The 15,591-nt window shown below is 46.1% G+C and overlaps 1 long non-coding RNA gene across 2 annotated transcripts in view; it reads right to left on the bottom strand.

The window, feature by feature from the left end:
* LOC138807460 (uncharacterized) overlaps positions 1-15,591 on the bottom strand; it is a 38,024-nt gene that overhangs the window by 12,801 nt on the left and 9,632 nt on the right. The window contains exons 2-3 of one of the 2 annotated variants that reach the window (XR_011366156.1): positions 11,725-11,868; positions 2,114-2,171 (exon numbers count right to left, since the gene is read on the bottom strand). This is a non-coding gene — a long non-coding RNA (uncharacterized lncRNA). The remainder of the gene's footprint in view (positions 1-2,113; positions 2,172-11,724; positions 11,869-15,591) is intronic. The other variant, XR_011366157.1, reaches the window with a different exon arrangement.

The following is a 15,591-nucleotide window of genomic DNA, read 5'->3' as shown; positions in this document are numbered from 1 at the left end:
GAACTTGTTCTCAGCTCCCAGCCTTTTGCTTTCTCCTACTTGGCAGAATACTGCAGTTGGTATTTTTTTCATACATTTGGAAGGGGGTGAGGTGGAAAGCAGGCATTGAGAAAGAGATGCTTTAATCAAGGCAGACACAGAGGAGGCGTGGCTGTGTTGGGTTGGGTTTCTCAGGGAGTTCCAGGCCACTGACTGCACCAGGCTCCATGTCGCAGATGCGCTTTGCCACAGGGGTCCACGCACATGGCCTCTGTCACTATGGCAGAGTCTGGAGAAAAATGCCTGCTCTGCAACATGTTAGGGGCTGGGACATGTGTGGAAACTTCCTGGAGAGAGGGGCCAGCTTCCGTGCCTAGCTCCACTGGAGATGTGTGAAGAATGTATCGTGAAAGGTGGGGTTGCCCATAGCTATGTGCTTCTGACCATATAAAAATCATATTTATCGTGATGAACGTCAGGAAGTGACATGGCTGTTTTTGTTTTCATTTCCTTTTGTCATGTTTGGTTGTCTGTCTTTGGGAGGAGAAGGGGGAGGTACAGATGCAGAGGGACAAAGGTGAACAAATGCAGCAGTGGTACTCAGTAGACACTATGTAGAGAATGAACTATATAACTTGTGGGTGGGGATGAAAGGGGAAAACAGGAAGAGAGAGAGGGAAAAGGTGCTATGGTTCAAAGAGAAGTGTACTCTTTATCTGACTCGTGGAACTGTAAACCCTCTGTACATCATGTTTACAATAACAATAAATATGGCGGGGGGGGGGAACTGGGATGCCATATCAGAAAGCTCATGTGAATTTAAGTCACTTCAAACTTTCCTCTGATTACCACTGATTACTGTGTGATCTTGGGTCTTTCCCTTTGTCCCTGGCAGCCCATTTCCTCCTTGAGACCCCTCTCTGGAAGGAGAGTCTCGCTTTCTTTCATGGTTTCTCTTTCACTTTAAAACAAATTTACTCTGTTCACCTTTTCAAAAAAAAATTTTAAGGGGCTGGGAAGGTGGCTTCGTGGTAGAGTGCTTGCCTAGCATGCATGAAGCCCTGGGTTCCATTCCTCAGCACCACAAACACAGAAAAAGCCAGAAGTGGCGCTGCGACTCAAGAGGTAGAATGCTAGCCTTGAGCAAAAAAAGCTCAAGGACAGTGCCCAGGCCCTGAGTTCAAGCCCCAGGACGAGGAAAAAAAAATTTAATAAGTAAATGAACTAACACAACTAACTAGTTTGTCCTCAAGGACAATCTAGGCTGACCTGCTAATTTGATAGGTAAGGAGCTCAAAGTTTCACTTAAGTGAAATCCTGAAAGCAAGTGCAATACTACTACTAAAAGGCAACTGGCATATCCTCATGTCTAAGAACCAAACAAACTTGTTTCCAACACACACTGCTTTTCTGATCATCTGGGGAAGGTCAGTAGCATCCATCTGAGGGGCAGTGGGGTTTGTAAAGACAGTGGCAGAAGTATTCTCAATTCCCTCAAAAGAATGGTATCAATCGATGTCCTCAGGGAAGATGTCCAGGATGTAGATTGAGAGAGAGTCTGGGTGGAGCAGGGATGGAGAGTGCTCAGGAACTCTGAGTCTTCCTAGCCTTGCACACAGCTCCAGAGGAGGCCAAGGGCGGGGTGAGGGGGGGTGAGGGTTGGGGTGGAGGAGTTGGGGTAGGCGCATGTGGAGAGAGGAAGATGAATTGGCAGGCTCTGGGGATCCATCCCAAACATCCGGAACCCATTGCTCAAGCAGGGCACCGGGCTCCAAAGACATGCTGAGAGAAAGATGGTGAGGCTTTGTTTTATTTTTGGATTTTGCCAAATCAAAAGAATTTGGGAAATTGTGAGAACTGTTGTGCTGAAACACAGACTCTGCCAGGTTGGCGTGGGCCTGGTTATAAGTAATTCAATCTGAGGCAGGGAGGAGCTGCAAGCTACATGCACGCACACACTCCTTTCGCACACATACATTTTTCCTGCACAAGCCATGGTGCCTGAGAGGGTAGCCAAGGCTGTGGGTCCTGGGCCATTTACTCCCATATTTACTATAGGCCTCAGGCATTTAATAAACTTTGGAGACAACATGAGGAGCCCAGCAAAAGAGGTCCCTCTTCTCGGGGTACTTACGTTCTACTGGGCTACCCAACTGGATGGAAATACAGGTCTCTCCTCCTTTTCTGAGTCTCTGTAAGCAGACAAGAGTAGGATGGATTAGGAATGGTTCGAGACACACAGCCAATGTAAGGAGATGCAGGCAGTTCCTTTCCTACCAGCCCGCATAGGTCCTACTTTGGTTCATGCTCAGATGGTATCAGGGATTCCTTCATCTCAGGCAGGGGAGAGTCCTTCCCCAATATTTTGTTTCCAGTCCTGAGGCTTGAACTCAAGGCCTGGGTGCTGTCTCTGAACTTCTTATGCTCAAGGCTAGCACTCTATCACTTGAGCCACAACACCACTTACAGCTTTTTCTGAGTAGTTTATTGGAGATAAAAATCTCATGGCCTTTCCTGCCCAGGTTGGCTTCAAACTGTGATCCTCAGATCTCAGCCTCCTGAGTAGCTAGGATTAGAGGCATGAGCCACCGGTGCCCTGCTACCTTTCCCAGTCTTAAGGGTTGTATCTCAACAGGCCTAAAACATGATCATCTCATGACTCTTGATCAGTGGTTGGCTATGGAAGAAATTCCTTTGCTAAATAGAAGACAAACCTCTTTAGCTCTATCCCTTCTTGGGACATGGGCAAAATGGATGGAGATGTAGAAGCCCTTTCACAACCTGGAGGCAACACACCAGTAAGTTAAAATGGCAAAATAAAAAGAAAGAGCTCTGTACTGGACCTCACAGTACCGGATATGGACAGCCTTCCTCTATAGACTTGCCAGGAAAGAAATATGAAGAAAAAAGGTCCTGTCTGGTGAAACTGCATTTTATTGGGAATTTCTGCTACTTGCCACTGAGTGCATTCCTGAAACATCTGACAGAGGATACTATCAGTGTCATCTTGCAGGAGACAAGTAGAGCCCAATAGACTATATATTTCCCTAGGTGCTGAGAGTATAGTGGACAGACACAACCACTTCTCCCTAGAGGGACAATGAAACAACTTTGTAAAGAGGAAACACTTGCCAAATCATCCCCATCCCAATTTCTTGGTAGAATAGCATTTAAAGGAAACAATAAGATGGGATTTTAAAACCTGTGAATGTGTGTGTGTGTGTGTGTGTGTGTGTGTGTGTGTGTGTGTGTGTCACTGGGCACCATCAGCTTATGCCTTTAATCCTAGCTACTCAAGAGGCTGAGATCTGAGGGTCAAAGTTCAAAGCCAACCCAGGCAGGAAAGTCCCTGAGACTCTTAATCTCCAATTAACCACCAGAAAACCAGAGATGGTTCTGTGGCTCAAAGTGGTAGAGCGCTCACTTTGAACAAAAAGAGCTCAGGGACAGCACCCAGGCCCCATGAGTTCAAGCCCTATGACTGACAAAAAAAAAAATGTTTCTATGTCTTTAACATCCTGAAGTGAAATCTAGCTACTCACCAATCATAGAGCATCATATTAAGGAAACTACTTGGGCATCGCTTTTATTTGAAGTAGTCCCTGTGTCCCAGAGCTATGTCGAAGAATAAATGAATTTCATTCCTACTCTTAGAAAATATGCTTTGGGGGGAGGCTGGGAAGGGATGTGAAGGGTAAACAAAGGAGGAGGCTGCAATGCTTGATAAGAAATGTACTCATTATCTTGCCCATGTAATTGTAACCCCTCTGTATAGTATGTTCACAAAAAATAAAAATTAAAATTAAAAAAAGAAAATATGCTTCAACATTTGAGAAATATCACCTTATATTGTTCAATAATGTCATCAATTCTGAGGTGCACATGGTTTCATATTTATAACATCTCTACAATCATGATGTCCTTCAGAGAGCTAAGTATAGGATATTACTGGTCATATGTAAATTAAGCCTTTCTAGTATGGTGATTATTATTTTTTAATGATTATTATTATAATCTTCAGAGTCTTAATGAAACACGAAGTTATTTTGAAAGGACCACTTGAAGAATACCCTGGGCACAGAAATATCAAAAGCAACTAACCACCTCATTGTGTCCCAGAGAACTCTTTCCCAGGAACTCTTGTTTGTGGAACTCAAAAGTCTCTGATCAAGCTCCAGGCAAATTTTCCTAGGGAATTATCAGGTCTGAATGGTAAGAGTGTGTTTCTATGGCCTTAGCCGTTCATTTGTTTTTGTTTGTTTTTTTTCTAAGAGAAGTTTTAGGTTCATAACACAACTGAAAAGAGGTATAAAGATTTCCCAGAGTTGGGGCTGGGAAGGTGGCTCAGTGGTAGAGCGCTTGCCTTTCATGCCTGAGGCCCTGGGTTCGATTTCTCAGCACCACTTAAGCAAAAAGAAAAAAGCCGGAAGTGGCGCTGTGGCTCAAGTGGTAGAGCGCTAGCCTTGAGCTGAAGAGCTGAGGGACAGCGCCCAGGCCCAGAGTTCAGGCCCCAAGACTGGACCCAAAAAAAAAAAAAAAAAAAAAGATTTCCCATAGTTGTCCTGCCCCTACACATGCATAATCTCCCGACTTTCAACATCCACAGCACAGAGACATGCTTGTTTTTACCATCAATAAACCTACATTGACACCTCATCACAGCCTGAGAGTCATAATTTACAAGAGAACTGTAAATTCTGTGGGGTTTGATGAAATGTGTAATAACCTGTATCTATCACTGTCAGGGAATCACCCTCTGTACTGTGTTTCTTGCTCCCTCCCTGATCCCTGACCCTGGCAACTGATTATCTTGTCTCCACAATTTTTCCTTTGCCAGGGTGCCTTTCAGTTAGAATCATACAGTACATGGCTCTTTCATTCAGGAATAGGTATTTTAGGTGACTCCTTGTCTTCCCACGTCAGGTTAGCTTATTTCTTTTCAGTGTTGAATAATGTCCCATTGTCTGGGATGTACTATTTATTTTATTTATCCACTCATGTCCTCTGAAGGACAGGTTGACTGCTTCCAAGTTTGGGTAATTATGAATAAAGCTGGTATCCTAACAACTGTGCACAGGGTTTCTTTTGTTTTGCTTTTTGGTTAGGAGTTTGGGCGGGGGTGGGGTGGGGGAGTTGTTTGGTTTGGTTTGGTTTGGAGGCCGTTTTTGAGTAAATCCTTAGAAGCCTGGATGCTGGATCACACAGTAAGAGTGAGTTTAATTTCACAAGAAAGTTTCACCCTGTCTTTCCAATTTGTCTTGCCATTTTGCATTTGCCCAGCAATGAAGGAGAGTTCCTGTTGCTCCATATCCTCACCACCATGTGATAGTGTCAGTTTTCTGGATTTTGGTCATTCTCATAGGTGCGTGGTGATCACTTACTGTTAATCACGTGCACTTTCCTACATAAAACGCTAAGCACCTCCTCACACACCCGGGTGCCACCTGCACATCTGGTGAAGGGTCTGTTAAGTCTTTGGCCCATTTTAAAAAATCAGCTTGTTTATTTTTTTTATTGCTGAATTGAAGAGTTCTTTGTATATCCTGGATAACTGTCTGAGTGATGTGTCCTTTGAAAATATTTCCTCCCTGTCTGTGATTTGTCTTCTCATTCTCTGGACATTGTCTTCCACCAAGTAGAAGTATCTCATTTTAATGAAATCCAGCTTACCCATTAATTCTTCTATGGATCAAGCCTTGGTGTTGTACCTAAAAAGTCATCATTACACTCAAGGATGCCAACATTTTCTTCTGTCACCTTCTAGAAGTTTTATCATTTGAAGTTAATTTTGTGAAGGGCTATGAGGCTTCTCTTTCTCTTTCTCTCTGTCTCTCTCTCTTCACACACACACACACACATACACACACACACACACACACACATATTTTCTGGTTGTGAGGCTTGAACTCTGGGCCTGGACACTGTCCTTCAGCTCTTCAGCTCAAGGCTAGTGCTCTACCACTTGAGCCACAGCACCACTTCTGGTTTTCTGGTGGTTTATTGGAGATAAGAGTCTCCAATACACTTTCCTGCCTGGGCTGGCTTTGAACCATGATCCTTGGATCTCAGCCTCCTGAGTAGCTAGGATTAGAGGCATGAGTCACCAATGCCAAGCCTCTCTCTATATTTTAATGTGGGAGACCAGTCATTCCAAATCCAATTATTGAAAGGTTGTTTGATAGTTGTTTTATGAAGTACAGGGAAGTCCTGAGATCTGAATTTGGGACCTTCTGCTTGGTAGGTAGATAATCTACCCATTAAAGCCAAGCCCATCCCTTTCTGCTAGTTATTTTTTTTTCACTTATGATTCTTTTTATTTTTGTAAAGGTGATGTATAGAGGGGTTTCAGTTACATAGTAAGGAAATGAGTACAATTTTTATTGAACATTGTTACCCCCTCCTTTGTTTTCTCTCACTTTCCCTCCCTCCCCCCTCTCGCCTCTCCCCCGCAAGTTGTAAAGTTCATTTCCTACTTAGCATCTTATGAGTATCGCTGTTGCATTGGTTCACCCTTTGTCCTTTGTCTCACCATTTCTGTGATTCCCCTTCCCATCCAATAACCTTATCTACAATACAAAGGGTACTGAAACCAAAAACAGTGACAATGGGGAGGGGGTAAATCAAAGGAGAAAGAAAAAATGAAAGAAAAAAACTAACTGCATGTAGTACACTAAGAAAAAAACCTCTTGTTCCCATATCTTGGAATTGATTTCGATTAGCATCATTACAAGGTCATAGGTACATAACAGCTAGTTATTTTTCAAATAGAGTTTTACATTTATACCTAGACAAACTGGACTTCAGTGCTCCTATTTATAGCAGGGATTATAGACACACAACATTATACTCAGCTTCTATTATTTTTTAATTTCATGTTATTCACATGCTTGCAGGTCATATAGTGAGTGAGGACACCCAGGCAGAATGACGTGAAGGGCTTTCCCAAGAAAAGGTTCCCCAGTGGGAGTGGTGAGAAGGTCCCTGACCTCCATGAGGACCAGATTGGAGACTCAAGGACAGATACGTTTCTCCAGCCCCTTCAATGGCAGAGGTGTGATAGGGCTGCTAGGCCTCCTCCAGCCTCCTGTGCACACTGCATTTCTAGAATCCCCAGCAGGGCTGGAGCCAATAAAAATAAGCAGTTGGGAGGGAGGGGGATTGCAGCTTACAGAACTTGGGTTGACACTAGGAAGGAGAGACTTGTGATTTTCTGATAGGAGAGGCAGAGAAGAGCTACAGTTAAGAGAAGCAGGAGAGTTTTCAGCTCTAGTAGGTGAAATGAGCCATACAAGTGAAGTTATGAGTACTAACTCCTCCTAATTGTTGATAACACAACACTATGATCGTAGCAGCCAGCATTTGTCAAGTGTCTGTTGCATGTGAAGGCACAGATTCTGAACTAGGCATGAATGAGCTCCATCTACCCTGTCAGGAAGAAACAACAGTGGTGCCACTGACAGCTCTGAGATGTAGATCAACTTACCTGTGATTATAAGCCTGGCACCCAGGAGGGCTCAGGTTCAAACTCAACTTGGTTTATTCCAGTGCCTCGGCTAATCACCACTCATGATTGAAAATGGAGTTTCTTCTGTGCAAAGGCACTGTTGTTTCTAGCTGGGAGGGTACAGTTGAGCACGTGGATGCAACAGAATCTCTCCTGAGTTCCATGAGCAATGTCAAGGGCTGGCCGAGTGCTACCCTCAGGATGTATTAGTCAGATCAGGCTGCTGTGACAAAATATCATGGAATGGGTGGCTGATAGGACAGACATCTATTTGCTCAATAGTCTGGAGGCTGGAAAGCCACAGCCAAGGTCTGGCAGGGTTCTGTTTTCTAATGAGGCCCTTCTTCCCAGTCCACAGAAGATTGCCCTCTCATTGTGCCCTTGCTTGAGGTAGAAAGGGAAAGACCGTGGGTCCATTGGATCAGGGACCCACCCTCATGACTTCATTTAAACTTAGCTACCTCCAGATCTGGTCCCAATAGGGGCTGGGCTTCCACATGTGAATATGGAGCAAGACGCAATTCAATTCATGGTAACTGGATAGGCTATTCTTTAACAGAATCTCTCTCTCTCTCTCTCTCTCTCTCTCTCTCTCTCTCTCTCTCTCTCTCACACACACACACACACACACACACACACACACACACACACACACACATGTTCTCTGTCTTCTTGTGATGTTCTACATCATCTCAGAACTCTGCCAGCAGGAAGGCCATCACCAGATGTGCCCCTAGATCGACCTTGTCCCTCCAGAATTAAATCAAAATAAACCTCTTTATTTAAAAAAAAGGAAGAAGAATGAAACTTTCCATGAATATCTATTCCTAAGTATCTCCAAGATCCCCGAATTTTAGATCTAAGAAGAATCAAGGGGTTGGAGATATGGCTCATTCGGTAGAGCACTGGGCCAATGAGCACAAGCATCAGGTACTGAGTTCGAGTCCCAGTCTCCGACCAGAAAAAGGAAAAGAAGAATCAAGCCCAAATGTATCATCATGAGTATATACAAGCCAGATTCAGAAGAGGAATTGGCTGGAAGCCCACACAGCTCCCTAATGACGGAGCTGAAGTCGAAACTGAGACTTGTGATCCAGTGGTGTCCTGGCCCTTGTGCTAAGTCTTGGAATGATCATGACAGTAACGATGATGGTGCTGATGATGGTCATTCAAGTCTTTACTATGTGCGAAGCGCTGTAGAGTTCACTTTATAGAAACAGCTGTATTTAACCTTCCCAGTAACCCCGTGTCTGGGATATTCACCATGAATACAGAGGCAGAAGCTGAGGCACGCTACAGAAGCTCACAGAGCCAGATGGTGGTGGAGCCTGGATACCCACCGTCTCAGCTCCTTTGGCATCACTATGCTGTTTCTCCACAGAACAAGTAGGCACCCAAGGGAAGCCCAAGAAGGTGTCCCTAGGGCTCTGAGCCAAGACTTTGAGCCAAGTCAAAGTCATAGACACTCGGGGCTGCTGGAGTGACAGGAAGAAGAAAAGAAAGGGAAGTTAAGAGACAGGAGCCAGGCCTAACCAGCTTTCCAACACGCCCTAAGGGATCTCCCTTTCCATCTGCCTTAACCTAGAAGCTGAGGCTGTTTGTTTGTTATCTATTGTCTTGGCCTGGGAGTTCTCCACTCCTTTATCAGTAGGTAAGCTAGGCTGGCACACAAGGACAAACCAATGCCAGCCCACCTCTGCCGACCTCCAGCTGCAAAGGAAATGAACTTGACTGTTCTGCCATCCTCACTGGGCTTAAGTCAGGGGGGAGCCCCCAAGGGACTGGGGCAAGGCTACCTGTCAAGCTGCTGATGGGGGATGGAAGGCTTGAGAGAGCAAAGGAAGGTGTTTGCAGGAGAAAGGTGAACAGCTGGCTTCAGCCCAAGAATGACAAAGGCGCCTGGCGCCCGCTGCCCTTTGTTTCCTTGGGGAGATGGGGTGGGGGGAATGGGGGGGGAGGACACAATACCCAGGCACTGTCAGGAAGTGACACTGAAACACCATCCCCTTGTACCTCGTTCAGCCTCTGGCAAAAGGAGGTTCCTGGAGGGAATATTTTTAGTTTGACAAATGAAAGCCTGGGACTGAGGACAGGAGGGATTAAGGGAGCTCTTCTCTGACACTCCTGGAGACGGGGAGATGATGAGTCAGATACAGCGGGCTTAGGCGCGACTTGGAAAGACATTCCTCAGACATGAGCTGAGGCGGCCGCTGGAATTCCTCCTGCTGGCTGCCTGCCGGCCCTGGGCGGGAGGAGGGGCCGGCTGGGAGCAGCTCCTCTCCTCCGCCCTCCCCTTGGCACACTGCTGGACAGAGGCTTTGGGAGATCAAAGCAGCCGCCGGAGTGGCTTTCCGGAACTGGGAATCAGAAGAGCTGGGTTCGAGTCCATTTCCTGGCTGTGATGGGAGCTGTCCTCATTTCTCCCTCCGAACTTCAGCTTCTTCATCTGTAATCTGGGAATCCTGGACTGCCTTGGAATGCTGAGGATGAAAGCCGTAGCTTTGAAAAAGGCACCGAGGGGCTGGGAAGGTGGCTCAGTGGTAGAGCACTTGCCTCGCATGCATGAGGCCCTGGGTTCGATTCCTCAGCACCACATAAGCAAAAAAAGCTGGAAGTGGTGCTGTGGCTCAAGTGGTTGAGCACTAGGCTTGAGCTGAAGAGTGTAGGGACAGTGCCCAGGCCCAGAGTTCAAGCCCCACAACTGAGAAAGAAAGAAAGAAAGAAAGAAAGAAAGAAAGAAAGAAAGAAAGAAAGAAAGAAAGAAAGAAAGAAAGAAAGAAAGAAAGAGAGAGAGAGAAAGAAAGAAGGAAGGGAAAGAAAGAAGGAAGGGAAAGAAAGAAAGAAAAGGCACTGAGAAGGCAGAGCTGTAAAGACAGCACAAACTCACAGACATGTACCCCAAATCTCACAGTGTGATGATAACCAGGGCCTAAGGAGTACCCCTAACCAATAGTAGATGGGCTCTCTGCAACTCTGAAGCCCCATCTCTTGTCTCTGTTAGAGATCCACTAGCTGGGCCGGTGACAGAAAGGTGGAGGCCATGCACCTCACCAGGCATCAATCCAAGAGACTCAGAGAGAAGGGAAGAGCTCAGGTGGTGGAGAAGGGACAGGGCGCACCAGAAGCTGGGGTGCAGAGCCAGAGCATAGACATAGCAGCAGGTAGAAGTAGCAGAGGACACTGCCCAGCTGGAGCCCCACTGGGACCCCCCTCCCCCCAGAAGATTCATGACTAGGTAGTAGATCAGGGGGCAGATAGGGAGGGGTCGCTCATTAAAGTCTGAACACCAATAGGTGTAATCCTGGCTACTCAGGAGGCTCAGATCTGAGGCTCTCCATTCAAAGCCAGCCCAGGCAGGATAGTATGTGAGAATTTCATCTCCAACTAACCAGAAAAAAAAAAAAAAAGCCAGAAGCTTTGTCCTCAAGTACTAGAGTGCTCCTTGAGTAAAATAAGCTAAGGAACAGCACCCAGGCCCTGATTTTAACCCCCAACTCCACCCACCACACACACACACATACACACACACACACACACACACACACACACACACACACACACACACACACACAAAGCAGAACCTGCTCACTTGGTAAGAAGAGAGAATGAGGTAATTAACAGTGCCTAGATTCCATAGATGGCTAATTTCTCATTTCCCAAGCAGCTAGCTTGGGTGGGTACTCCCCGGGACTCAGCACTAAGTCACTGAGTGAATTCTACCCCAAAAATGTAAACCTACAATGAGCCACCCACCCCATAGGCCACCACATGGCCCACAAAGTGTCACTGGGCCTCAAGTTGAATTGAATATTAAAAGACCATCCATATGTGTTGTCTCTCAAAAGTGCCAGGAGTTGGGGGGTGGAGGTTAATTGCTAAAATTAGTGTCATTTCCCTCATTAGCATCTGCTTCTTGAGAAGGTGATTTATATCCAGAGAATGAGCCCCTCCTGGAACTTGAACTCTAATCCAAGGACTGAAAGGTTGGTTTAGGGGACAGGACATGGCTATATCAGCTGCCTCACCAGTTTCCCTTGAATAGGGGCTCTGAGATGTACAGGTCTTCCCTAAGAGGCAGGCCCTGGGGCTAACAAGTGAGTGGCATCCTAGCTTTTTTTAAAGTTGATCTGCATCTCAGCCTGTCCTGATTCTTTGCCCACTGGGACCTGACTCTCAGCCCTACCACTGCTCAGCTACTTGGGTTCCAAGCACATTTCCTTCAAGACTCGCAAATTCCTTACCTGTAAACGATGATCCTCATAGTAGCAACTTCATAGGATTGTGATGCCAAGTAATCAGCTTCAATTGGCATACGCTCCACTTGTTTTTCACCTGATGAATTTCTCCATCTTTACCAAAAGGCTTCTAGCACCCACCTCACAGAGCTGTGCAAACAGTCCCTATGTTAAATATGTTGAGACTTCAAGAAACACTCAGAAAACACCAAATACTACAAATGCTCTCCTCTCTCTCTCTCTTCTCTCTCTCTCTCTTTCTCTCTCTCTCTGTCCCCCCTCTCTTCTTCCTGTCACTCATGTGTTTCTTCAGTGTTTTTTCTAAAAACCCATCTCCTCCCTATCAAGTATGTCTAGAAGCATGCTACAAACAAAGCTCAGTCCCTTAGCCAGGTGCTGGTAGTTCACACCTGTAATCCTTGCTATTCAAGAGGCTGAGATCTGAGGATGGCAGTCCAAAGCCAACCCAGGCACTAAAGTCCATGAGACTCTTCTCTCCAATAAACTATTCAGAAAAAGCCAGAAGTGGTACTGTGGCTCAAGGGATACAGCACTAGCCTTGAGCAAAAAAAGAACTCAGGGACAGCACCCAGGCCCTGAGTTCAAGCCTTAGGACAAAAAAAAAAAAGCCTTATGAGTTGCTGTTTGATATTTTATGGAATGGGGAGACTGAGGCCAAAGACAAAAGACAAAAAATAATAAAAATAAGAGAAGGACCAGCTGGGAAACAAGACGCTCGCTCTGGGGCTGCGGAGCACCATACTTTACTGTTCACAGTCCACTTCTCCGCTTGGGCTTCCTTCCTGCCAGTCTTTGAACATGCTCACATGCGGGCTCTTTTACTTGACCCTTTCCTCAAACCAATCCTATGAAGATGAAAAGCCAGGGCCGTGGGACAAAATAGAAGGGACAGAAATTTAGCCCCCAGACCATAAGAGAGCCACAACAAGCAGGCGCACAGCACCCGCCTTTGCAGAGCCCAGACCCAGCTCAGCCGTAACACAAGCCATGGGGAGTCATTAGGGTGAGGAGCCTCGGAGCCTTGACTTCCTGGGACTGGTGGGTGTCTATGGGCCTTGAAAGCTCAGGGAATTAGGCCAGTGTACTGCTGCTAGGCTACCCAGCCCTGGCATCCCAAAAGTAGACCACCTCCCCCACCTGAGTGTTTTCCAAAGCATCAACATGAGCAATGGAATGTTGGTGGTAGTGGTAGTGATGGTGGTGGTGGTTGTGGAGCCTGAACTCTGGGCCTGGGTGCTGCCCCTCAGCTCTTCAGCTCAAGGCTAGCACTCTACCACTTAAGCCACAGCACCACTTCCGGCTTTTTCTGCTTATATGGTACTGAGGAATCGAACCCAGGGCCTTATGCATGTGAGGCAAGCACTCTACCACTGAGCCACCTTCCCAGCCTGAGCCAGGGAATTTTTAAAGCTGAAATTACTTTGAAAAAAAAATCATCTCTGAACTTTGATTTGGGCTTTCTAAGGAATTACACAATTTGAGTTCTCCCTCGAATCTACCATATTTCAGTTAATCCATTTGTATACACTTGCATACCACTCAATGCATTTACTTATCAGAATGTAAGCTAAAGCAAACTTCCACATATAAGGGAAAACTTTTGTCTCTCTAGGCCTGACTTACCTCACTTTTTCCAAGTCTTTCCATTTCTTTACAAATGGTTCAATATCGTTCTTTCTAGTGGATGAATAAAAATTCCATTGTGTGTGTGTATCACATTTTCTTGATCCAGTCATCCATTGAGAGGCCCAGTAAATAAGTACTCAAAAGGGATGGGGTGGGGTCCAGGGGAACAGGGTAGATGAATGAAGAGGAGGAAAACAAAGACAAGAATCCAATGTATAATACTACCAGATTAAGAGTGAGGGAAGGAATTGGGCAAGTGGAGGGATGGGTAAGAATGTTGAAGGGGGGGGGGGCTGGGAAGGTGGCTCAGTGGTAGAGCGCTTGCCTTGCATGCATGAGGCCCTGGGTTGGATTCCTCAGCACCACATAAGCAAAAAGAAAAAAGCCGGAAGTGGCGCTGTGACTCAAGTGGTAGAGCGCTAGCCTTGAGCTGAAGAGCTGAGGGACAGCGCCCAGGCCCAGAGTTCAGGCCCCATGACCGGACCCCCCCCCAAAAAAAATGAATGTTGAACAGGACGACATTGATCAAGATATAGTGCATTCATCAACTGCTTTGTTAAATGGAAACTCCTCTGTACAACTACTTAGAGATAATAAGAAAGAAAACCAATGTGAACAAAGATGATGAATTAAATTTACAAAGTATAACTGCAATGTTTTTAAAGTCATCTCTGATTTCAAAGGTTGGCAAGCCTGTCCCTACCAGCCCACCCCACCAGAACAACTAAACCCATGACAAGAGTCTGCCCTGGCCACCCAGCACCAACCATAGAGGAGGAAAAATGGCATTGCTAGCCTGTCAGTTGGGGAGCACTCAGAAATCCTTCCTGGCTTAACGCACGTCCCCAACGGTGTGTCAAAATGTTCCATGTCCAGAACTGCTAGATCTTCCCAGCAAATCTCTCGCCTCCTCCTCCACTCACTCCTGCAGGGAGTCTCAAGCTCCAAGGAGATGGTCAGTGGCCGATGGCCTCTTGGAGAAGGTCTGTGGTATTCACTGCCTGCTGGTGTTACAGGGCAATGCTTCGGCAGCACTGATTGAGCTCAGGACCTTGCACAGGTTAGGCAAGCACTCTACCACTGAGCCACCTCCCCAGCCCTTCCTTTTGTGAGACAAGGTCTTGCTATGTAGTTCCCAACTGGCTTGAAACTCATTCCATATAGCCAGGCTGCTCTGATACTCAAGATCCTCCTGCCACCACTGCCCAAATGCTATGATTATAGGCATGCACCACCACGCCAGGGCAGGCCACTCTCATCCTTTAAAATAAGCCAGAAATGTTGGTGAATGGTCCCAGCACCTTGGAAGCAGTGGCAGGAGAATCACAAGTTCAAAGCCAGCTTGGGCTACATAATGAAACCCTGTCTTATCTATTACAAAGAACTCATCCATTAGAAAGCATGATATTGATGCTGGCATGGTGGCTCATGCCTGTAATCCTAGCTACTCAGGAGGCTGAGATCTAAGGATCATGGTTCAAAGCCAGCCCAGTCAGGAAAGTCTGTGAGACTCTTATCACCAATAAACCACCAGAAAACCAGAAGTGGTGCTGTGGCTCAAGTGGTAGAGCACTTGCCTTGAGCTGAAGAGCTGAGGGACAGCGCCCAGGCCCAGAGTTCAAGCCCCACAACTGACAACAACAACAACAACAAAAAAGCGATATTGTACCATCCGTAAGACAATGGAAACGGAAGTGGTGCTGTGGCTCAAGTGGTAGAGTACTATTCTTGAGCTGAAGAGCTGAGGGACAGTGCCCAGACCCAGAGTTCAGGCCCCATGACTGGACCAAAAAAAAAAAAAAAGACAATGGAAAGATTTGGGGGAAAATTTATAGTAAATGAAATAAGCGAGACCCAGAGAAACATAGGCTGCATGGTTTCCCTCATTGGTAATAGATATAATGTACCTATAAATCTAGACATAAATATGCTGGGTGGTATGAATTGACTTAAGAATTCTACAGAGAACTCAAATAGTGTAATTTTTTTTTTGGGGGGGGTCCGGTCACAGGGCCTGAACTCTGGGCCTAAGCGCTGTCCCTCAGCTCTTCAGCTCAAGGCAAGCACGGTACCATTGAGCCACCTTCCCAGCCCAATAGTGTAAATTTTTAAGAAAGATTAGGTCAAAGCCCAACAAAATCAATACTAGGAAATGGGTACATCCACAGTCGCTTTAACGTATGAACTACTTTCTATACTTGAGTTGCTCAAACATGATCTTTAGCA

This window comes from Dipodomys merriami, unplaced genomic scaffold, assembly GCF_024711535.1.
Source record: "Dipodomys merriami isolate MVZ:Mamm:240054 unplaced genomic scaffold, mDipMer1.0.p SCAF_42, whole genome shotgun sequence".
NCBI classification, from domain to species: domain Eukaryota; kingdom Metazoa; phylum Chordata; class Mammalia; order Rodentia; family Heteromyidae; genus Dipodomys; species Dipodomys merriami.
The sequence above is the reverse complement of the archived record's forward strand: the minus strand, read 5'-3'. Positions and strand labels throughout refer to the sequence as shown.